Source organism: Coturnix japonica, chromosome 12, assembly GCF_001577835.2.
Source record: "Coturnix japonica isolate 7356 chromosome 12, Coturnix japonica 2.1, whole genome shotgun sequence".
NCBI classification, from domain to species: domain Eukaryota; kingdom Metazoa; phylum Chordata; class Aves; order Galliformes; family Phasianidae; genus Coturnix; species Coturnix japonica.
This window is the reverse complement of record NC_029527.1, coordinates 16,138,448-16,163,668: the sequence shown is the minus strand read 5'-3', so window position 1 is coordinate 16,163,668 and position 25,221 is coordinate 16,138,448. Positions and strand designations below refer to the sequence as shown.

The 25,221-nt window shown below is 42.8% G+C and overlaps 1 long non-coding RNA gene across 2 annotated transcripts in view; it reads right to left on the bottom strand.

Moving 5' to 3' along the window:
• Positions 1-25,221, bottom strand: part of LOC107320018 — a 54,951-nt gene that overhangs the window by 15,692 nt on the left and 14,038 nt on the right. Inside the window, exons 5-8 of one of the 2 annotated variants that reach the window (XR_001558101.2) lie at positions 14,358-14,509; positions 10,893-10,986; positions 8,612-10,008; positions 8,032-8,174 (exon numbers count right to left, since the gene is read on the bottom strand). This is a non-coding gene — a long non-coding RNA (uncharacterized LOC107320018). The remainder of the gene's footprint in view (positions 1-8,031; positions 8,175-8,611; positions 10,009-10,892; positions 10,987-14,357; positions 14,510-25,221) is intronic. The other variant, XR_001558103.2, reaches the window with a different exon arrangement.

Here is a 25,221-nt window from a genome sequence, read left to right as displayed (position 1 = left end):
GCCACAGACTGGCACGGAAAGCCTGGGGTAGCCCATTGCCTGCAACAAAATCACCAAATCCAGCACGTGCCGGAGGACCAGAGAATGATGTGAAGCTCATTAAAGGGCTTTCAGGGAGGTAAAGTGTGTAAAGGAGCAAAAATCTGCATCTGCTCCTTCCACACAGAATCACAGAATTGCTTAGGTTGGAAAAGACCTTTAAGATCATCAAGTCCAACCACAACCTGACCATACTACCCTAACTCTACCAACACTCCATTAAATCATGTCCCTGAGCATGATTCTTGTCAGGAGCAGCAGCCATTTTTCCACACAGCTAAATAAGGCTTTCAATTAGCAAAGGTCTGCATCACAGTTCAAACCAGTATTGATATTTTTACATTAGAATTGTAAAGTGTGATACACCACCACAAAAGATACCCATCTGAATACTGAACTGAAAGAATCTCTGAATGGATATTGTTTTGACATTATCTTGTAGTAACATTACATTACTACAGAAAAGTAGGACAGACCTCCACTGGAAGACATTCACTACAGCATGAGAAATACCTTGGAGGGATGGTGGATTTTCTGTCAGGTGGATCAGGTCCTCTGCTTTTATCAAATGCCATAAAGACACTGAGACTTTTGGAGACAACAGCAGAGGTGCCCACTGCTGGGTCTGTCCCCTCCTGTTCCAGCCTGTGAGGAGCTGCCAAAGGAAGCCAATAATTTCCACAAAGATCAAGGCGAGTTTAATCACAGAGCCTTGGTCTGGGGCCAGCTCTTGTTCTTTCAGGCAAAAACTTTAGCACCAAGCATATGGCAAATGCTATTTCCCTCTGGATCAATACGTTATCCTCTCCTTTACTGGAGTGAAGTGTATCCAACCCGTCTCCTTGGTTGGTCACAGAATTTCTCTTTTCTCAGCTGCAGCACACTGACAGACATCTGTGTCTCCATCCTGAAAGCAACTCTTGCAGTAAGGCAACAAAGGTGCAGAATTGCAGTTCGTGACAGATTTCGAAGGGCTGTGTCAGTTCACAAATACACGAGCATTCCAAGAGCCATTAGGAAAACAATTAATGTTTGGCTGTAATTTGTCATTTCCTCTGGTCAGTCCACTCTACTGAAAAAGACAGATTCCAGGAGTGTTTTAATTCCAGTTAACGTTTCAGGGAACTGCGGTGTGAAGAGATACGTAACCACACCTCACTCTTCCTTGGGGTCTTTCCCAAGGTCTTCTGGAATTCACTTACTTTTCAATTCAATTATATTAATATGCTGTTATGCTTGCTATCAGATAAGAAGACTGCGGTGCTGTTCTCATCGCACTGCACATTGCTATGGTGCTGTTGGTGACCACAGGGGCACACATGCATACTTACATAAGGCTGAGGTTCACGTCTTCGTGGATATGTTTCATACATGGGGCCATGACTGCATTCTTTAATATCTTGACGCTTGTGCTGCTGTAAGGACACGGCTCTTCTCCACAAAACAAGCAATTACTGATGCAGTTGAGCTTTCTAGATCAAAATCAATGACTTGAATTTCTTTGAGGTCATGAAGTGCACGATGTACAGTGAAAACCGAGTAATTCAGTCACAACAATAAGTATGTTCAGCATCATTTTGTCCCCTCTACCCTCTTCTATTTGTCTTCTTGGCATTTCCTTCAGAATGCATAAATGTTCCTCTCTTTTTGCAGCTTAATCTCCATATGTTTATCAGCTGTAATTGCAGCTTGGTCACAGTAATTAAAATACATGACACCTACTTGTTAATGTAGGCAAGAAAAATAATTTTCTCTGTCACCATTTCAAAACATTTGTTTAAATTGTAGCCACAAAAAATACACACATGTTAATGCAGGAAGTGCCAAAAACCCTTCCGTGTGACTCAAGAGAATCCAGCGCCAGCTTTATCCAGCAATGGATTTGATGGATAAGGCAGGAATGTGTCACAATCAAAGCCAGTATTTGCTCTTTCCTCATAGAGGGTGAATTGTGACATGGTGGCTGTTACCTTTTCCTTTATACCAACAGAGCATCCCTTCTACCCTCAGGGATACACTGCAGGTCAGGTTCCTTAATGCTGCCTGGAGCCTTGCAGCACTGTCTGCAGCACCAGCTCTGGTGTATCCAAGGAAGCCTATGGCTGTATGAAAACCCCCAAACCAATGGCCTTCCCAAGGAAGCCAAGGCCTTTAGAAGATAATGGGAACTTCTTGCTGTTTTTCCTGCCCTTGAAACCAAAGATACCCCTGGACTGATGCTTCATGGAACACAAGTCAAAAGGAAGATTAGAAAGCCTTTAGAGCAAGTTAATGAAGCAATCTATATAAACCCTTCTCTGAAGCAGGCAGGATAAAACCTAAGTAAGTCACAGCTTAAACATACTCCCAGATTTGTTCACATAGCACCAGACCATATTTACCAGAGAGCACTGAGAATAAGGCCAACGTTAAAGCAAAGATTTAAGAAGCAAAATAAAAGGATCTTTGTAATTTGGTTGTGCTCAGGAGGCGTTGTTCGTTGACACAGACGCAGCCCGGTTATTTCACCACACACAACAGCCATTACTCATCCGTTGGGTCACACCGCATTTTCCATCCTTTTAGGCAGAGCCTCGGAGTTATTGATCCCATGAATCAAAGTGGCGGGGCTGCGCAGGCCGTGCGCTGCAATGTGGGGACGGAGACGGATGGGGCTGCTGGTGAGGGGTCCATAGGGAAGGAGGCACTGGAGATCACTGAATGCTAACTATTTTTCTAAATGGCTGTCAAGTCACTTCCAAGGTGCAAGTAATGAAGTCAGCGCTCTCTATTTTTCTTTCCATTCAGCTGGGAGGGTGGTGAACTGGTGAAAACACGTGACAGCTCAGTGAACATTGTGGGGGTGTGAGCACTGCTTAAAATCCTGTACGGATAGAGCAGAAGTTTACCCATTATCCCTTGCAGCATCTCATCTTCCCTTCACCTCTGGGCTCCAGCTGTGCTTATTTCAAGTGACAGTGCCACAATATGAGGTGTAGAAATTAAACCTTTCATGAATCACGTATCTTGTGTCATCCACTCAATTGGCTCTTACAAATCTGGAGTACTTCGTCTACATAAAATGATTTCTTCTTCTTTCCGCCAAATCTCTAAGGAAGTTTAAGAGCTGCAAACACATTCAAACCAACTTACATGGCTGCTCTTTGGAGAGAACAGGATACAAGGAGAACATGCAGACTAGCAACTCAAGAGGGGTGCAGCAGCATGTGTTGCGATATCTAACAGCTGTGATCACACTGTCCTGTAGCCCATGGCAGCAGAGCAGGAATCAGATGATCTTTAAGGCTCCTTAAACTCAAATCACTCTATGATTCTATGCTTAATTAGGTAATCCAAACAGCACTTCCACCTGAATTCACCCTCACCAACAAGAGAAGGAAAATCCCCACAATGCAGTCTCTTCCTACCACCAAAGCAGCTCCAAACACTTCTCGTGTGTATTTATAACACCAGTGCCAGTTACTGGAAGATTACATGGGGGGTAAAAGACTGCCAGTTTAGTGGGAAAGGCAGAGGTTATTGCATGGCGTCTCACTGACACAAAGACTAACCCTCAGTGGGAGAAAAAGTCTGACTTGTGCTGTAACTTTGATCAGGAAGGCCTTGTGTGTAATGCAACAGTGCTGTGGTAACAAGAAATGAGGTACTCTCTTTTATTGGGCGCACACTCCTGTCTGCTCATCACACTGGGAGACCTCCCAGCAGGGAATGGATCCCAGCCTAACACATAACCCAATCTCCTGCCACACAGATCAGCTGCGGGCTCAGCTCTGCTCAGCACCACGCAGCACAGGAGCGCACCTCACCCTCCCCTGACACACTGCCCAGCATTGATCCTCTGCTCAGACAGTCCAAGGAAATAAATCACAGAATCACAGAATGGTCTGGGTTGAAAAAGACCTCAAAGATCATCTCATTCCAACCCCCCTGCTGTGTGCAGGGTGGCCAACCAGCAGACCAGGCTGCCCAGAGCCACATCCAGCCTGGCCTTGAATGCTTGCAGGGATGGGGCATCCACAGCCTCCTTGGACTGTTCCAGTGCATCACCACCCTCTGGGTGAAAAACTTCCTCCTAAGATCCAACCTAAACCTCCTCTGTCTCAGTTTAAAACCATTCCCCCTTGTCCTATCACTATCCACCCTCACAAACAGTTGTTTTCCCTTCTGCTTATACACTCCTTTCAAATACTGGAAGGCCACAATGAGGTCTCCCCAGAGCCTCCTCTTCTCCAAACAACAAACAGAGCTCCTACCCCTTTCCACTGAGCAGTGCTCTTTCCTTCTCTTCCCCCGGGCACCACAACAATAAGTGTGGCTCCTGGGAAGATTTTCTTGCATTATTTTTACGAAGATGTGCTTTGATTTAGGAACAGCCACTGGAATTGCACGAGGCAGGGACTAATCTGCATGCACAGCTCCCCACGTGCACTGCGATGCATGCTGGCAGCGAGCTCAAGCAACACAATATATTGTGACAGCTCTCGAAAACTTGTACCTTAAGGAGCTTACAGGAAATGGGCTGGCTGTTGCTCTGCAGCAGAAAACATGTTATCTGAAAAGATAAATCCCATTAGGCTACGAAATATGCTTCATTTCAATAACAAAACAAAAAAGATCTCCATATTTTTTTGTTCACTCTTTTCTTTTTATAGCATTTTCTTTACCTTCATTCTTTGGATACCCCCAGGAAGGAAATAAATAAATCTACATCTAAATATGAAAGTTAAGCAGGTAAAGATATGGGCCTAAGTAGAGGTGCTGTGCAAAGCAGCAATGTTTCATCAAGCAGGAACGCAGAGCAGCTGGGGATGGGGGAAAGACCTCTGGTCTGGCTGCTTCTGCTATCCGTGGCTGAGGACCACGAGGGAGATACTACCACCTCCAATTAACAGAAGTAAAGTGGGTAAGTGCCTGCTGTAAAGTATCTGCTTGGAAATCAACCAAAACCAGTTCCAATTAGGAATATTAAAAAGGGAGGAAGAAAAAGTGGCTCTGGCTGTGCAGGACAGGGCATCCAGATGGGGCTGCTGCTTCAGCAGGGAGGCTCTGCTGCCCACTCAGCTCACTTTCTCAAGCAAACAGCAGGGCTTAATAACTGCACTCAGCGCTGTGCAAGTCTCACCAAAATGGCCACACACATAGCAAAGCAGCTCCTGTGAAAAGTCTCAAAAGTGGAAATAAAACTGCGCATAGGAAGAGGTGAGAACTCTGCAGAGAGTCTGCTGTCAGTGCTGTGCCCTGTGAGCATCTGGGCTGCAGATGGTACCGTCAGCACTTGGGCTGAGGACAGAAATGGCCCTGCAAATAGAGCAAAGCAGCTGAGATTCATTTGGCGTCTTTTGATTTAAAAAAGAAGTACCAATACTTAATACACTGGTGTTATTGCTTCTTTCCACATATGAGCTGTTTAATATATTAATCCCCAAGGAGAAGTTTCAGAGTTGGTTTGAGGTCCATAAATAGTGAGCAAAGATGCATCCCCTACAAATGGTTTCTGGTGGAGCCACACCAAGACCCATGGCTCTTTTGCCTCCAAAACAGTGTTTAGGCTGCAAATGCCTCTAAAAACATCATTATGCCACAGCATGGTGACTATTTCCACTGGGGACACAGGAGTCTGGTTTTTGGGTCCACTTATAATGAGATACAGTAGAGATTGCTAACAAGTATGAGATCTACAAAAGGCAGATCCTGAGGCTTGTCAGTGATGTTATGTTATCTCAGGTTAACATCCCATTAAAAACACATAATTCATTCTTAACCCTTAAAGTCTAAAATGCTGTAGGAAAGCTTCATGGTGCATTTCTTGCCATTTGAGAATAAATTCAGGCCCAAGAACTCACTATGCAACATATTTTTCAATAAATAGAGTTTTCACGCTACACTAACACACAGCAGGGTCAGAAAAAATAACCCTCATTTATTTTACTAGGGGGAAAAAAAAACACAGACTGAAACTCACCCTAGCTCTATCATCATTATATGCATTTTAGCAAATGTATTTGAAATGCTATGTGAGTTCTTTACTCAGGGAACAGCACGACCGTCTGCTACCAATGGCTGTGCAGATCTCAGCACTGGGCTCCAAAGCATCTCCTCCGGCTCCATCAGACTGCATCCCTCATCACTTAGTTACCGACTTGATTCAGATTGATACCCTCATACTGTGTTTATTGTTTTTCTAAAGAGAACAGAATGAGATGTCTTTGTTTGTGTCCTAAACATCAAACACACACGTATGGGCTGAGAGAGGGAGAACAGCATCATCTCATGCTCTCACAAAGAGAGCTGGGAACCAAAACGGAGCTGGGTGTTCTCAGCTTTAAGGAGCTGATCCCTGCAATCACTGATGGCTACAAAAGAATTTCAAGTATGGGGATTCCTTCTCAATTTTCTGGCTGATAACAGAAAATACATAAAGGACACTATCATTCGCCCTTTCAGGGAAGGATGTGGGATTGGTGATGGAGGAAAGCAAACGCTGTGTGTCCCACCGGTGTGCCTGAGCCACTGTACCACTGCAACATCTGTGAAAGCATCAGTTGTTGCCTGAGTAGACCTCAGCTGTGAAGGAGGGAGAGGCCCCAGCCTGCCCCCACAGGAGTGACCAGCAGCTGCTGCAGACACTCCATTTCCTTTTGAAAAGAAAATGAAACAAACCTAGTTCCTCCTTATTCTATAGAAGATTCCAATTGACTTCATTTTTCCAGGAGCTAATGAGCACAGACATCTCCCTGCAGCTTTAAAGGGTCATTCCCTGGAATTTTTTTTTTTTTTTTCCTATCTGGAGTAATCTAGAGCTTTATTTGACCCTAAATGCACGAACCACTCCCAAATGACTGGTGCAGAGTTTGCTCTCAGACATACAGTCAGTTTCCAGGCAGTCCTATGCAAAGCCAGGACACTGTGGGTCCCTTCCAACTCAGGGAATGCCATGACTCTATCATTCTGCTTCTCCTCATGTAACATTCACCTGGCTGAAGGCATTAGTCAGGCCCACAGTTATCTACCTCAGCCACAATAGATCCGGTCACAAGCAGCACCTGAGCACACTGACAGGAAGCGTATAATTTTCCTCTCATCTGATCCTCAAACTTAGCAATTTTCTCTTTTATAACATTTCATGAAGAGGAAGGAAGATGACGAGTAGGGGAAAAAGAATAGATAACAAAAAAGATAATGGTAAAAAGAGTCTGAGAGGAGGTGATACCTAATTTACTACAAACAACAGCAGCAGTACAAGAACTTCAGGTATTATATAGACAAAGCGTGAACAAAACCTATTCTCAGTCTGAACAATTTATTGCATTTTGTGGGGTTTTTTTTCCCACTTATTCCAGAGTATATTTTTTATGGATTTGTTTCAGTAAAAGGAAAATATCTCCCTTTGTATGAGTACAGCATGTGGCTCTGGGCAGCTGATGGAAAAGTCCAACATTTTTTAGCAATACAAAAAGCTACAAAACGATAAAGAAATGAGACAAATAAGAAGTGCTTAACACACGTATTCTTAATTTCTTTTCTGCACAGTGTGCTATAGTTTGACATTTGTAGAAAATCACAGCACCAAAGGACTAATTATTGCTTGTTCCTGTAGCATCACCACCCAGGCTGATACGATTATGTGAACTTCCTTTGTGGCCGTGGTGTATCAGTAATAGGACTGTTAGTCGGTCTGCTCTTTTTAGAGAGAATTTTTACTCAATACTGTAATTTTCAGCAGCTTCAGGCAGTTCTGAGCTAGGAGAGCACAGCTTTACCCAGAGACTCTTTCCATCACCAGTCTATTTACAGCCATGGGGGAATTTGGCAGAGTTGGTACATTTCTGGTAAAATGTTTAGGCAGGAAAATAAATGCATGGATGCACGTTTTGTCATTCTAAACACAACGAGGAACCAAAATACAAATACTACAATAGACTTAGTCTTATTCCCAGAACACTTTCCCTGTACTTTCATTATGAGTGCATGGATAAGACTAATTTCCCTTACCTAATATAACTCAGTTAATTGATGTTTGCTGCAGCTGGAAGTGTCTCAGAGCTGGACCACATCCTCTCTTCAAAGATCCTGCAGAGGACAACCTGCTGTTCCTTCAGCAACACGGCTTGTGTGCCCTGCTCAGAATGCTCACCCTGTGAATGAGAAAGAGTAGATGTCCCATTCACAGCTCATAAAGGAGGTTTCACACTCATTGATGCCCTCCGGGTCAAAACACCACTCAGAATTGACCAGTTATGAATCTCATCAAAAAAAGCCCCATCAAAATGCACTTTTTATCACTGCATTGAACCAGTAGATTATGCCATGAGGAAGGTTTCCAGAGCAGGAGCCTACATCACCTTCTCCACGTGGCTTTCCAGCAGCTCCATCCAGCCCAAACTCCCCCAGGGAGCTTATGAAGCAGAACCCCCAATTTTGAGTGCACCCAGAGCATGGTGAGACCAGGCCTGGAGCTCCTGCAACTGCTCAAAGCACAGGAAATGAAATCTGAAGTTAAATCAACCTCCCACATAGTTGTGCACACAATAGCTTCCTAAGAAATGTAAATAATTACAAATATTCTGCTTACCATTGCTGCGTTCATTTCCAGACTCTGAAGACACCTAGCACAGCCATCCCTTTCTCTCCGAATAGCTGATGAGCAGATTAAAATACTTTCATTAGACTCCTTTTGTTTGATCGTGAACAACTGTGGCGATCTCCCAGGATCTGCAGCTGAATAACAATGTCATGAAAAACCACATGGGTAATTGCTGGTGCTTGTGCAGCAGGACCATTTTTGACTTATCTGAATATTTCTTCAATTTCCTTGCTAATAAAACAAAAGAAATAGAATTAAGAACATTTAGTTTGTAAGCTCAGGCATTCTGACTGAGAAAGGAGAGGTGGGGAGAATTGTTTCACCTACAGCACCATGTCCCACTGGGATTTCCCAGTGCAAATTGGAAATACATAATTCTCCCTTTTTCTTCCCTTAGGCATTCTCACTGGACTTGCAGCAGGTGTACATTCAAAATGCAGATTCACAATGCCCAAAGTTTTGTTTTAGGCATCAGCTATGCAACTTCAAGCCTCAATAAATCACACAGTTCTACAGTGAACTTGGCAGGTAAGTGCTGGGATGTTTCCATTTCTTCACGAAAAAAGGGAATCTTTTGCATTACTACAAGTGATGGGGTGTCAGAAAATGCAAAAAGCACCACAAATATTTCCCAGAGTGTACAAACATCCTCTCTTTTTTAACACATGAAAAATTAACACAATCAAATTCCATTGTAAAACACACTTCAGAATTTGCTTTACCAGCTTTATTACCTCGACGACTGGGATATGTTTTACTTTTCCCAAGGAAGCAGCACGTATCTAAATGAGAGGAAAACTGGTGATATACAGCTGGTGAGTGGTTATGAAAAATAAGGGCCCAAAATTTATCTGTGTCATTACTATAAAATGATGCTCATGTGCCATAAGCAGATACTGTAATGGAATAAATCAGAAACACTGGTAGCAATGATCATAATCCTTATTGTTTACTGTAGTGCCTAGCAGTAAGGATTCAGGATCCAGCTTTTATTGGCATTGTAAGAAGAGTGACACATAAAGGGACTTGGAGGCAGACACAGAAGTGACAAAAAGAGAATTTCCTCCTAACACCTAACCCAGATCTCCCCGCTTAGTTTTAAGCCATGCTCCCACGTCCAATCACTATCAGACCATGTACAAAGTCACTCTCCTGTTTATAAGCTCTCCTCAGGTATTGGAAGGCCACACTGAGATCTTCCTGGAGGCTTCTCTTCCCTGGGCTGCACAATCCAGCTGTCAACCTTTCCTCATAGTGGAGGTGCGCCAGCCCTCTGAGCACCTTTGTGGCCCTTCTCTAGACCTGCTCCAACAGCTCCATGGCTTCCTTGTTTTGGGGATGTGGCACTTCAAAATACAGATGGTCTGGATAAGGTCCAAAGTAGCCTGGAAAAATAGAGGTGATGGACAGTCAAACCATGCAGGAAAGGTAGAAGTAAGGAGAAGTTCTGGGAGAGCACCTGGCACATGGCTGCCATGGCTCGAAGCAGAGCAGCTGGGTGAGTCAGGATGGGCTGGCAGCTCTGGGAATGGGCAGGCTGCATCTGGGCAGCTCCAAAATGGCTGCAAAAGAGCTAGATTAAGACAGCACTTGTGCGATGAAAAAGGCTGAGAGATAAATCTAGCCCTCACTGTGTGCTGGAGAATCCACATGGGAAAAAATGCTCTCTTCCCCTGGCTCAGCCTCAGCTAAGAAAACTATTTGCTTTTTAAGTATTCACATTATGCATTTTATATATTTAAATTCATGGAAATGTTTACTTTTATATTTATATTTCACGGACTATAAAACAATAATAACAAACTCCGAATTAGTCATTTCCTTCCAGATAATAAAGTCGCAGCGAGAAAAATTTGTAACTTCCAATTGTTCCAACCAGTGTTGGAAATGACATGAAAATCTCTTTGGCAGTCATTACAGCCTAATTGTTTTGGAAAGCTGCAAGAGAATCATCATCACTTTTTTGTTGCTGGCTGGTTTGCTAAAGAAAACTTAGTTTCATTCAAAGCTATTAAATATTTCTATCTCTTTATCCTTAAAAACAAAACAGGGAAGTGAATTGACAAACTCTTTCAAATACTCTGTGAAAATATTTTTCTACAAAATAAATCTTACAGCATCTTGGATCTGCCAAAATTCTTTGCTGATGTATATTTTGTAGTAAACTGGATATCTATATCCAGTCTTGTAAGCCCAGTTTAGCGCCAGGAGCTGTTAAATTCATAAATTATGCATTTCATTCTGTAAACACAAAAGAAAAAATACTTACACTGTAATTAGTTTATTTGCTGTTATCCAAGATCACAGGAGTTCATACAACAATTAGTAAAAAGAAGGCATCTCATCGATGATACCTGGAGGTGCTGGGGAAGGCAAACACTTTCTCTGACCACTTTAAGAAGATTGGATAGAGCAGAAAACAAAACACAAAGTGCTTCAGGTAGAGAACAAAGAAACTTGGTGTGCAGGTACTGGTGTGAAGCTCAGAGCATCTTGTCCTTGCTTGCTATAGGCTCCCTGTGGCAATCTGAAACACGCACGGTGTGGATAGTAGTGCCAATAAAAACACCTTGCCCTACAGTAGGGATCCTTCCAGCCTTCTCTTTACACCCTGTTTAACAAGTACATTATCTATTTACAGGCCTATTCCTGAAAAATTCCTATTCAACAAATCCTACGCTTTCCCCTGGACACATCCATTTTCAAAGAGAGATGAGCTCATCAGACATGAGTTTTTGAAGTTTGGAAAATTAATTCTTATGCCTCATCTCAGGCTTAGCAGATGCTTGGGAATCTTTATTAGCTGTAATTACTTAGTTTATAGTTATTGCATTGTCATATCTCTTATAGAAGCAGATCAAAGTTTATGAATACCTCTGTAATTAGAGGACATATATCAGGAACAAGATAACTCCAACTGCTGCTCATAGCACCACTGATTTCACTGTGTTGCTTCTCAAAGTCCTTATCCTTATTCTTAATGGCCATGCTCAATAACCATCAACAGAGTCTGAGACAGCACCACATCTGGTTGTGTATTTATTCTAGATTTCAAATTATATCAATCACTGTGTGCTGGATAAACTCTAGGCTCATTCTTTAAGTACCATAATCCTGTTTACAAGACAAAAATCCCAAGGCCCGAATGCAAAGCACACAACGCACCCTCTGGCAGCTCAATAAGGTTTTTTTCTAGCTCAATCAGTCTGCTGTTCATACAAATGGCTCAGTTTCCTTGGCATTCCCAAAACATATGAAAAAGAAGGCATGTCCAATACATGCCTACAGTAATACCAAAGAAAGAGAATTAAAGCAGATATGCTTCATTGTTATTTTTACCTTGGCAAAGTTACCAATGGATACTTTAGTGCTCATGTGGTGCCATAGAAATTGCAAGGATGTGATATCCTCAGTGGTGCTGTGGCTTCTATGTGGAAAAATACTCCCTCACTTAAAGAACATTCCAACAAATACATCTGGTGTTTAGCCAACATCCTGGTCTCTGCTGGCACGTTTCAGAAGCAGCCAGCACCTAAGTCAGTATGATTCATTGGATCAATAATTCTAAGGTCTGTACCTAAAAGGTTGAAAAATGTGGAAAAACCGGGCAGAAGAGTAATGATGGTAATGTTCAGCAAAATGGTTAATGAGGCTTGGGAAAAGCAGGCTTTGGGGGGAGAGAAATATGTACAGCTTTAACCTTGCACACAAGCTTCAACAGAACATTCTGTCTTCCAGGTTAACTGTAAAGTCCCCACACATTAAGAGACATCTGTAGTTATTGACATGTACACTCTTGCACAGATTAGTCCTTTCCTACTTCCATGCACTGGTTGCTGGAGAAGGATGCGGCTCTTTTCCAGGTCACCATATCCCCAACCATTATTTGCTGAATGGCTGATGTTGGTAGCACAGTTACATAAAGGCACAGAAAATAAGGTTACTTTCTGCCTTCTTACCTGAACATTCTGGTTCATTACTGCTCCCTGACCCCTCCTTCAGCTGCCATCCTACCAGAAATAACTCAATTCCTTCCCAGCTCACTGCTTTCTCATCATGTCACTTCCCTCAGTAGGTGTAATAGCATCCCGTGCATAAGATACCATGCCCAAAGGAAGCTCAATAGCAGTAATACCAGTAGCTAAGGCTAGTGATATCATACAGCATTTCATTACTTCAGGAAAAAAGGACACTGCAGCTGCAATCACCTGTCATTCCTCCCTTTCTCATGGCTTTGGAAGAACCACTAGGTCTGTAAATGCATTTTGCCACAAGCTGGAACACATTTCAGGATGTATGCAATGGCACTGCTCGGTGCTTTACATGAGATAGGAAGACGGTATCCATCATCAGACCAGTAATGCTAAAATGAGCTCAGATAAGGAATTACTAGCTAGGCTACCTGACCATCAAAGCCCCATCTTCCTCCTCAGCAAAGCAGCCACAACATGTTATCACCCGTACATTTTTCTTTTCAGCATACAATTTTGCATTCATTCATTCCTCATCCAAAAGCTGGACAAAGGCAACATGCTTTTTAATGCTCTTTAAATATTCTGCAATTTGTCTCCAATCTGTCAGTTGGCATTAGAGGAGATCTATAACTAATCTCAGTGCCACCAACAACACTGCCTGCTGCACACTCCATCCACAAAGTATTGCGTCCACAGCGAAGACAGTTAAATGCCTCAGATCTCTTCTCTATAATTCACTTTCCTATCTAATCAACAATTATCCATAATGAACTTTGCATTGCTAGCTCAAGCTCAGCAGTTTCTCTTGCCTAGTGCAAGACATAAAGAAAAAACTGGTGGCAAATAACATAGCATGTTTTATGAAGTGATTTTGGAATAATCACACTTTAATTTTAAAGCTGTTTAACAGCCATAGCGAATGCAGACAAAAGAACTGAAGTGAGGAGTGTGACCTATGAAACTGATGAAAATTCATTTGGAAAAAACCTTTATTAGAAAAGGGTCTTCTTGTCACAGGCCTATAAATCACATGGTAAAAATGAACCTAAATTGTAGGAAGCAATTTGTTTTACAGTTCTCTATCCATGCAGTGATATGAATGGTGTTAACGGTGTAAGGAAAAGGAAATACTACTGTCCTGGATGAAGCTGCCTGGAAAGATATAAGGTGCTTGGAGCTGCCTCTGCTCTTTGCAACCTCTTTGGCACACCCTGCACCAGGTGCGCACGGAGCCCTGAGCCCACCAGAGGTCCAGGCTCATGCTCAGGCTGTTCCCCCTCACCAGGGGCACATGGATTTTCAGAACGCCCCAAAAAACTACTGTAGGATCTCTGCTGGGCAGGAAAGGTGGCCAGCCAGCCAGGAACAAGAATTTCCCATCCTGGTTGGGCTTCCACACAAATGCACTGTGAGAATAATACAAGGTTGTAAGGTAGAAATAATAAAAGAATGAAGGTGATGGTTATCCAAAAGGTTATCTATAGGAAAAACTCACCAATATGGATGCCTTCAGTCTAGTTGGAAAATGCTGAGGCTGGTTATCCAATCTCCATGAAAGAGCTATCTAAGAGATGCTGTCTTAGTGGTGGTCAGCCCTTAAATGAAGTCTAGGAGACGTGGAGCCAAGCTCTACCCCTTCCGGGAGCACAGCTGAATTACCCTCACCTGTGCTCCCACAGGTGACCCGACACTTTCCTCAGCTGATTAATCAGAGGTTCAGGCTGTGATTACCAGTTTCCCATACATGCACCCAGTCTCACCTCCAAAACTTCACATCCTTTGGTTGCGATGCAGCCACTGTGAGCCTGATGCTCCTCCAGGCATGCAGATAGAGCTCACCACATGACCAAGAGCCAGCCACTACAAAGCACCCCGAGCCAAAGAGAAGTTTCCAGAAGCTTTGCTGTTGTAACTGAAGGAGAATAAAAAACAACAAATCTGAGCAGAGGTGGAGTTATTAAAAGTAACAGAAAAAAGTGGAGCTCTGCAGAGAACCCCACCAAAGACCCCATGCATTGTAATCTAATTACTGTGAACAGTAACCTATCAAAATGTACCACAGATATTAAAAATATTAAGTATGGTTAAAAATACCCTTTAACTACTCCTTGTGTGTATTTGTCTCCTAACACAGCAAACTGCACGCTCAGCTCTGTCAGACAGGCTCAGACCTCTGGATTATCTGATCAATAGCAAACAAGAATGAGAGTATTTTCAGTTCACTGGATAAAAGTCAAGGAACAGAGAAATAATAATGGAAGCAGCGATTCAATCAGAAGGAGCTGTAGTAGGTGGCACAAAGCTATAGGACAAATGTCAAGCACACAAACAAATAGCACTGCTGAAGTGAAAAAGCATGAGTTATCAGAGTGTCTTTTAGAAGGGTTCCATGGGTCAGATTCCTCCTCCACCACTGGTACTGCTGGGAAGAAAATATTCATGGAAGTAAAATGATTTGAGGCCACAGCATTTGTCAAACCTGTGGTCCCAAACTTTGAGCTGCGGTCACACTGACCTTCCCATCATTTATAGACCTAAAAGTGAGGGGAGAACACGGGGCATAGGAGTCTGCAAGGACAGCCACTGCTGAAGTCCGGGTAGAGCAAATAGTTCTGTGTTGCACACACATCAAAAACACTTCCTGAAAGTTTGGCTAATGAAAAGACAGATGTGTTTTAACTGATTGGAGCATGCTGACAGTCTGGTAGGAATATAAGATCCTGTGGGAATTATTCATTCTTTCTATTGTCAGGCAGATAGACAAGGCAGAAGGAAGAACAGGCACATTTATATTTTTTTAATCAAAGACCTTCCTCAAAATATTCATTTTGCCATTCATAACCTGAGAGTCAGTTCAGCTGCACATACACTGCCATCCCACGCAGGAACCCAAGCACAGCGCTGCTGACAGAGAACAGCTGGATGCAGGCAGAGAAAGGTGCAAGAGGATAAAGGATGTCCCAGGCAGGGCAGAGCCCTGGAGATGTAGGCCAAAGAGAAAAGTGTTGTTTGGCTGCAAGAGTAATGAAAAAAACATAGTGATAAGTGTCTGGAGGAGTAAAGGCTGGTGATAAAGCACAGCAACACCGAGTGCTCCATGATGATGTGGGGAGAGAAGAAGGGCTTCTCCAAATTATAAATGGAACAAAAATGGAGTTGAATCATGGGAAGCGCTCTCTAGGAAGGCAACAGGGTTCTGCTTGAGCAAAAATGGCAGCAAAAATGTTCTCCTTTCTTACACACTGTGGTGAAATTGCTGTAGCAGAGCAAACACACCTCTGTGAAATAGGCTGAGAAGGGAAGATCTGGCTGTAGGTATGGGACCCTTTGAGGGGCAGCTCCTTGTCTGCAGAGATTTAGAAGGTAACTTTGTTAAATTAACTCTCCAGGCACTTATCAGCCTCTCCTCTGGCTCTGGGCTGGTTCATCCATGTCTTCCTAGGATCCCTCAGGGGATGGGGGAATGGAAAGCCTCCGTCTGCACCTGTTCTGATTAACATTCATTTCAAGCCATTGTGACCAGAATGGCAAACAACACTCTACATGCACCAGTTAGCATAGCTGCACTGATATCCTGGTTTATATGCAACGATCAACTCAAATATTCAAATCACTCTGCCTCCACCATCTACCGATGTAGTTTTCCAGTTATGGCAGAAATTCTTCATTTCTAAGTAACAAAGCACACAAGCTTGTACTTTTGTTATTATTATTATTATTCATCTTATTTTCATTACTGCAGTTCTCCCAGTCATCTCTCTCCTCCTGTACACCAAAACTCCTCTGCACCAGCAATACCTCCCCTAGGCTGTGTCACTGGCAAATCCCAGTAACACACTGCCAATTTAAGTGCCAGTCTCAAACCAGTTCCTAATGAACACTATTAATAACTCCACTCCTACAGGGTAGTTCTTCTTTTAGCACCTAATTAGCTTTTGCCACTTTCCCACTCGTCTTACAAGGTGCTAAATAGAAATGATTGAATCTAACAACTTGAAGGTTCTTTTCATTCTGGCACTGTTGGCATTTTCCAGCTCTCACCAACAAGTGGGAATGGGACCCTCTCTGTGGCCCTGGCCACTCACAGAAGTGTGCAATGGCAGCATAATGAGAAATTTGGGCCAGGGGCTTTGCAGTGCTCCAGCACACAAACCATTGTGTGGTGTTGGGCCAGAACATGCAAAGTTTTCCATGGAGCCAAATAAGCCGCCACGGTTCTCTGCACTCTGGCAACAGAGCAGGAGGCACAGAGGTATGTTGTTGTAATGCAAGGCAAACTGCTTAGCTCTGTCCCTAGTATGAACCGTCACACTCAGCCCAGCTGTACTTTGGTAGCTGCGTAGCTCTGTTAATGCACTTCTATACATTAAGCTTTTAAAGCACATACATATAAACAGGAATGGATAGCACTCCCTTCCCACAGGAGCCAGGCTCCTTCAGTGCTTCCTGCAGAGCACTCTGCTTAACCTGCCCCAAACACAAAGTTAGCAAAACTTTAAAAAGTCTTCCAAAAAACCTCCACAAATGGGCCAGCATGCTGCCTTCCCTGCTGCCCCATGGGCACGGAGCAGCTCAGGACCCAGGAATGCTATCACCTTCAGACATCGCTTGGGATGCAACAAGGCACACCAAACATGCATACCTGCATGCAGCAGACAGCAGGCTGAGTCTGCAGTTCACAGTGTAAAAACAAACAGCAAACTGCTAGAAAGCCACAACTGCTAGTCCTGATGCAATGTACTTTTTTTTTTTTTTACCAACGCCTTCAGCAAGTTCAAAGTTTAATATTCAATCAAACATTAGTTATAATTCAATGTGGAGCACTTAGTAATTCGCTAAGTGAATTTGAGTGTTGTTTTCTGTGAAAAATTGCTGCACAGTAACACATGCATTTCCTTTCCCCCACACCAGGAATATTGCTGTCCAAAGACTTCAGGAGTGCCCACGAACCCAAAAGCCGATGCTTTACCTCTCACACACACTGAAAAGGCTTTTCAGTAGAACAGAATTTTTCTATTTGAAGAATTTCCTCTCTTCTGAGAAGTGAATAGAAGTCCAGCTTGGTGCTCATTTTAGTTCTGGCAAGACAAAGAGGAAGGAGAAAAGGAGGGAAAGAATTTGCAACAGGTTTGCAGAATGTTAGTGATTCATCTAGTGAAACACCATGAGGATACTTTATAAACTAATCCTGTTTTACGGCAACTGCAATGCTGCCTTTGGTTTTGCGTTATTGGATAATTTGTCAGTTGTGGCACTTTGGTAAGTAATAAAGTAAGGAACAACTATTGGAAGCATAAGCAAATTATTGAGTCTGATTCTTCTTTCTCCTTATTGTATTCTAAACATGAGCTGATTTTAAACAAAGGAATGTTGGCAGAAACAAAATTACTTCTGGTATTGCTGAGAGACACAGCGCTAAAAGGAGATGGTTGTATTTAGGGCTTTTCCGCTTTTGCTCTTGGTTCCTCTCCTATCAAAATGAATCACTTTCCATTAAATGGTTTGAGCTAAACATGAGGAATCCTAATCCCTACTCAGGTAAAGCTTCAGTTTGCGTAACTGGTGGCTCTGAAAAAAAAAAAAAAAAAAAAAAAAAAAGATGTTACAGTGACTTCGGCACAGTTGTGGACCACTGAGCACAGCCACGTGGATATGGCTGCACCTTTTCACAAGGATTTTTCAGGAACCTAAAATTAAAACCTTACTTATGAATGCACCTGTCTGCTTTGTCTCATTGCATTGCAACCCCCTACTGTGAAAGAGGCAGATATTTTCAGCGCAAGGTGTACGGAAGAGAGCTCCTGCTCTTGGTAGCAGACTACTCCACCCCAGAGATCCCATTCCTGCAGAGGGACCAGAGCCCAGAACATGTCCAGGGCATCCCCGAGACACAGAAATTCTCCACTGCTTCTGCTGAAAAAAAAAAAATATGCACACAGTATCCTGGTTCAACATGAGTTCACAGGCTGCTCATGCAACCAAACCGCATTGCTTGGAGCATGAGTTTATTTTCCCTTACAAATCATCCTAGAAATGCAGTAGGTAATAATGCAGGATTTAACATACAAAATGACCATGAAAAATCAGGAATTAATGCTACTAGAATAAGAAAATCACCAAACAATACAAATTCCATGCTGGCATTGGGTACTGATTTCAGTCCTCATAGCTGGAGTGCACCTCCATCTGTTGCTGCTAACAACAAATGCAATGAGCAAATCCAGAACACAGACTTGGAGCACGTAGCTGAGTACTGCAGGTCCTTGATTAAGGAAACAAATCAGTAACCGTCCAACATGCACAGAATTAACAAAGAAGCAGATGTTTAAATGTGGTAGCTTTAATTTGATGCCAAATTAATGTATACATTCTCTAGTACTCATCAATATCTCACCCTTTTAAGTCTGTCACTGGCAGCCAACAGCAGATAGGGATGTTTTTCATTAGTGCCTCTGAAGCTGTAACTTTCTTTTTAATTTAATGATGTGTGGTTATTCAGAAAAAAATCAGTGCATATTTTAAAATTGAAAATGAGATAACTGGAAGAACAAGACAGAATACAACCCAGCTCTCATCAGTAAGCTGCCTGGTTTGTTTCATTTTGTTATTTCATATATTCCGACGACAATGAGTACTGAGCCTTGATTTTTCATGAAAAAGCCACTGGAGAAGTTGGTAAAATAGCTTCAATGCAGAACAGATCTTTTATCATATGAAGGGTCTCTCATTACCTAAAGTCCAAGACTGTAACCATGATTATAAACGTTCTTCCCTTTGGGGAGCAGAGGAAGTCATCCTTTGGGTGGGAATAGATTTTAGACAAAAATCTCCCTGGTCCCAGCAGTGATCCCAGCAGATACAACCTACAGCAGCAGGCTATTTTTGGTCTCTTACTCTTTTCCTTTGCAGAAATAATAACCACTTACCTGCTTCTCATGGAGGCATGATCCGTGATGACAAAATTGTGGGTTTTAGCACGTTCTGAGGCTGGGGTTATAGCTGTGCTACCCAGTGGTCCTTCCTCCCTGATGAGCCACTCCACTTTCTCTAGGACATTTCCTGGCGTAACCCATTTACCTCTCCGTGCTGTCCCATCTGTGCTGGATGGCATACTTAGCACAGAAAGCCAGAGCTCTACCGACATATAATGCTTTCCTACACACCTACACAGGAAAGACATTAATGGCCAAATGGGCAGCTGCCCAGGCAGTAATGGACAAAACAGCAAGAGCAAAGAGCAGGGGAGGAAATCTTTAAAGTCCATTACTCCCCTGCATCATTTAATCCCCAGGGACATGATTTAGCTCAAAACCCCTGTTTGTAGCTTGAGATTTTACTTTCAGACGTGGATTATGCAATTTTGCCTTTTAGGGTTCTCTTGCATGTTAATGATTCCACATTTGCCACTAATTAATACACTCCTCGTTGCCTGACAGTCAATTTTAAAAAATAATAAATAAATAGATAATGAAATTCATGTAAAATATTTTTGAGAGGAGCATATAAGTGTACAAAACCAGCAACAGTTGCGTGGTTCCGGAGTTCTGTACAGACAGATGGTTCATGGTTTGGTGGTCATTAAAAACTACTTGCTGAGAGGAGCAGGAAAGGACCATATAGCTGTGCAGGGACAACCCAGAAGCCAATTACACACCCAGATACCATACATTGTCAGGAAATTATATTCCACAGCTTGGCACCAGTGCCTGCCAAGCAATCTCTACATGAGCACTGACCAAGAATGTCAAGGTCACTGCTGATCTGTGTGGAGGTGGAAATGGAGATGAATCACTGTGGCCAGAAATATGGCTGTGATGCGACAGTTTAATAATAAAATTGAATGGAGATTGTGACGCTACCTTTTGTTTCCATTCAAATCCAGAACAGGGAGAAAAGTTCCGTCAGGAAAGCATGGCTAGTGCAGTAAGACAAAAATCACCACCTCTATGTGCATTATCAAAAACTTCAAAAGATCCTGCTATCATCCTTTTTCCTTTAGTATTTCTATTCTGTTACTGCTTATTTTACTTCAGTTTGACAAGAGTAGGAAGCAAAAATCTCAAAGCTACCCAAGTGATTTTCCTCAGTGTACGAGAGAGGAAAAACGAATAGTAACTGAAACTCAACTTCCCCCAAAAAGTCTGAGTACCTACAATAAACAAACCATCCAAATAAGTCCAACGAGTTTGGGGTGAGCCAAGCCCTTCGCGATCCATTACTATGAGATTTCCAGTCAAAAGCTGCAAAAAAAGTGCAGCATGAGAAGAAGCTCAGCCCCAAGAGCTGGTGGATGGAGCTAAGGTCACCTGAAAGCCCTTGGAGACAACCAAGCCAGCAGTGCCTTTGGCTTCCCTTAGCCACAGTGGCCCTGCAGCCACTCCATCTCTGTCCCACTGCAGCTTCATGTTCCTGCTAATGTTTCACTAAACATCACATTGGCATTAAGACCTTGCGTAGCAAAGTGATCTAATCAGAAAGCAAGGATATCTCAGTACGCCTCTCCAAACAGCTGACCAAACTGCAGCCATCCAAAGGCGCCTAGTGCAATTAAGCTGCAAATCAGTCATGATAATTACAAGAAAGCATCGTTACTTTTTAATTGTGAAAAAGAAACACCAGCCATCTCCAGCACCTCAGTAAAAACAAAGTGACATTGTAATTAAGTGAATTTGAGCATGAGATGCCAAAACTGGTGGTTCTTGCCTGCAGAGGCTGGGGAAGAGCAGGAGGACCTGGCCGGCTGGGGAGGACAAGCTCAGAGCTGCCACCAGATAGCAGCTGTGCTCCACATCCCATTAAAAGGCTGAAGAAGGGGACATCTGACCTCAACTCCTGTCCCAAAAGAAATGGAAATGAGTATAAGCTTTCAGAAGAAATAAGAACATTCTCATCCTCTCATCATCACCTTTACTGACCAAATGCTGATGAGGGCTTCATTGAAAGACTTGGTTTCCAACTTACTAACTTCATCTTTTATCTTCCCATTTCTGTAACTGTATTTCTGTACTGTATTGTTTCTGTCTTTGTGCAAAGCACAGCCTGATGCTGGAGGGGACTAATTTGCAGCACCCTCAGAGCAGATGAGTGGAGCCAGGAGCAGCGGCACAGCTCCATCTCTGCTGGAGATGGGCACCACCAGAGCACTGGTGAGACTGAGCCCAGATTAAGCACCAGAGAGAAGTGGTCCTTGGTTGCTCTTTTTGGTATCTTCTGCCCATGCTTGTTTAGCAAAAAGGGCAACCACTAAGCTTCAGCTAATTTCCTTTCTTTACAAAGAAAATGAAAGCCTTGATTATTTTAACGTTATACAGATGGTGAATCTTGATAAGAGGTCTAGAGAAAAAGAGGGATAAAGAATAGGAACACTATTAAAACAAAATCCTACCTTTAAAAAAAATATTACCTCTTTTTTATTCTTTCCCTGTATCTTAATATGATCCTTAAATAGCATTTTTAAGCACAACTCTTGCATCCATTTCTGCTCCCAAACCCTAAACAAGAATACAATGATTTCAGATGCTTTTCTACTCAACTGCAGTTACTGCATTGCTGCTCCATGAGACTGCAGCATTGAAAAGGCATTTTCTGGTGTCTCCTTTGTGCCACCACTGGGATATTGAGGGAACATACTTGTATTTTATATTCATTCCATTTTGCTTCATCCAAGATAATTAGAGATGAAAAGTCTACTTTTAGGTGATGCCCTGAAAGACAGCAGCTCTCTTAAGGTCATGCAAGACCCATTTTTGCAACTCCAACCAACCAAACTCAAAGCAAAACATTTGGCTTACCTGGGCACCACTGTCTGTGCTGCTTCACTACCAGTTTACTACCAGTGGGAAGAAAACCACCTTGTTCCTGAAGCACTGGTGAGATGGAGAGGGATGATGGGATGCTGTCTCAGGGCTACTGAGTAAAAAAGCCAACAAGCATCATCCCTTCAAACACACAGCAAAGCCTCAACTCCCAAGGTAGAAGTCTGGGATGGTATATTAACATCCCTCTAACCCTGTTGGTTGTGTTGTGACCTAAGCGCTGAACTGTCAAAACCATCATCACATTTTCTATAAAAGCAGTGAAGCATGCAAGGGACTTCAAACAGATAAAGCTACCTCATGGCTTGAGCTCTCTCTACATCCCGTCCTTTAAAAGGAGTTTTTTGGTCTATGGAAAAAAATTGGTCATTAGCTTCAATTTTATTATAAAGGTAACATGGATCTTAAAACTTTAATTCTGGCTGCAGCTTCAGCATAGTAACCATAGAAATAATCCAATCTCCTCCTACTAAAATGTTGTTTGTCCTTGACCATTATTTTTCTTAATTGAAATACTTTAAATACTTTGAACAGAATTGCTTTGTAGCACAATATATTGCATAAAAGTTGCTTCAGTTTGTAACCTGCTGGTACACTATGTCCTACATTTAAACAGTTTTCTGGGAAGCTCCTTAAAGGCATCTTTAATTTTTAATAACTCCCTGGAAATCTGAAATGGAAGCAAAGGTAGGTCATACTTTTGGGCATCTCACTTTTGAGAGAGCTCTTTGAACTATGCAGCTGTGATTACGTATACGTTCTCTGTGACTTAGATTCCCATCTAATGAAATTTTAAAAGCAGCAAGTCTAATTCCAGGAGGAGTAACTGGTTATTTTAACACTTTCCTAATTATAGTAGCCTGCGTCTCATGGATCTTCCTTTCATATTAGGGAGATAAGTACAACACCACAGCTCTTTGCAGACCTTATTCCTGTCCCAGAAACCTTTCTGCAGTGGGATCAGGAGCCACTCTGTCCTAGATGGATTTATTTACTCTTGAATCCACATTAGAAAAATGCTTGCAAATACATTCACCTGCATCAGGGATGTACAACTTCTGGGGCTGCTGCTGCAGAATAACCACTATGCACTCAAAGCTCCTTCCTTGTTTCCTTCCCTCCAGCTCACTTTGCCCCCTGCATGCAATGACAGCACTCACACAGCTGCTCTGCAGCAATGCTTAATTTATAAATTGAACCAGCGCAGAACTGCAGTCTAAGGGATGAAGTTCATTTCTGGCCTGAGACCTGATTAATGCTAATGGGATGTGTGACAACTGGATTGAATCTGCAGCAGCTCGAGGAGGGGTGATTAAGAGAAGAAACTGCTGAAGAAGAACGAACAGAATGAAATCTGTGCCTGCATAAGGGCTGCGTGGGATCCTCAAATGCACGTTATATTAACAGACTTATAGCCCATTTATTTTAATAGGTTCGGTTTACTTATAGACAGCATTTGGAGGCAGCACATTTACTGTCAATTTCTAGCTCAAAGTCTTACTTATTTGCTAGCACAGATGAAGCCTTTTTCTAAGATTATCCTCTTGTCCTTCCTCTGCGTGTGATAAATTTCCACCAAAGCAGCATGTGCATTACCAACAGACACCGATAAACTCAGCAGACAAGAGGGCATAAAGCACTAATTTATCCCATTGGGGGTGGTCAGGCTGGTCCCTGTGCAGTGTTCCTGCAGCAGCTAAAAGCCATCCATCCCTCCCAGCAGCACAGAAATGGAGCTCATGCAACTTGGGCACAGCACGTGTTCTTTCCCTGCCTGTTCCATTCACTGGAAAGCAAGTGCTGGTCTCAGCAGGCATTGCCCCTGCACAGTTTGCACTGAGCAGGGGAGATCTGAGTCCCAGCGTGTCAGTCAGTGTAATTACTGTGTCTCAGGAGTAGATTTTTAGTGGGTTTTGAGGAGTCCAGTGTGCCATGGCATCACCCTTCCAGCAGTGACAGGGCATATCACAAAACCTCTTGCTACTGCCTTGAAAACCTGCCTTCATAAATGGTCACTGTAAGGTTTTTTTTGACAGTTTCCTACCTCATTTATTCGGCATTTGATCATGGGTTTAGAGAAATTATAGAAGTCCTCTGAAGGCTGTGCTCCCCAGAGTGGCTGAAGAAGATTCACAGGCTTTCATCTCGTCCTATGAAAAAGGGACAAGTACTTGAGAAAGTGCTCTGAGTATTGACAATGTGTGCATCCACCAGAGCACAGGGATGTTGAACAGGCCTGCCCTGAGCCCCAGCCCTGTCTGCCTCTGCATCACTCCACACACCCACCACTTCTCCAACACCAGCACCATCCCGTACCACCACAAGGAGAACTCCTTCCATGCCTACACAGGGCACAGCACAATTGAGCTGCAGTGTCATTGGGCAAAACCATTTATATGGAACCATTCTCCATTGGAAGGTGCTTTCCATAGACTGTCATCACACTGCGCAGAAGCATGATCCTGCTCTTAGAAGTTAGATTTTGTGCTGGCATCTTTGAAAAGAGAGCACGTTTACACAGCAAAACAGTATTAAGTTGTGTACTTTGATGATGAGAGATTAGATTACCTGTAACAACAAAAAGGTGAAAAGTTATCAGTTTACTAAGATATTTACGATCCAAACATCAATGAATGAGGGCCCAAGGAGACCTGTGATCTGCCAGGTATAAAGCAAGACTTGGAAAAAAACCTGGAGTTATTCCCTGCTCTATTGCTTTCAATGCAAAACATACCTTCAAAATCCCTTCAAAGTTATTCAGCCTCTCTCTCTCTGCCATTGTTTTCTTATCTGAAATGGAGATATTTGA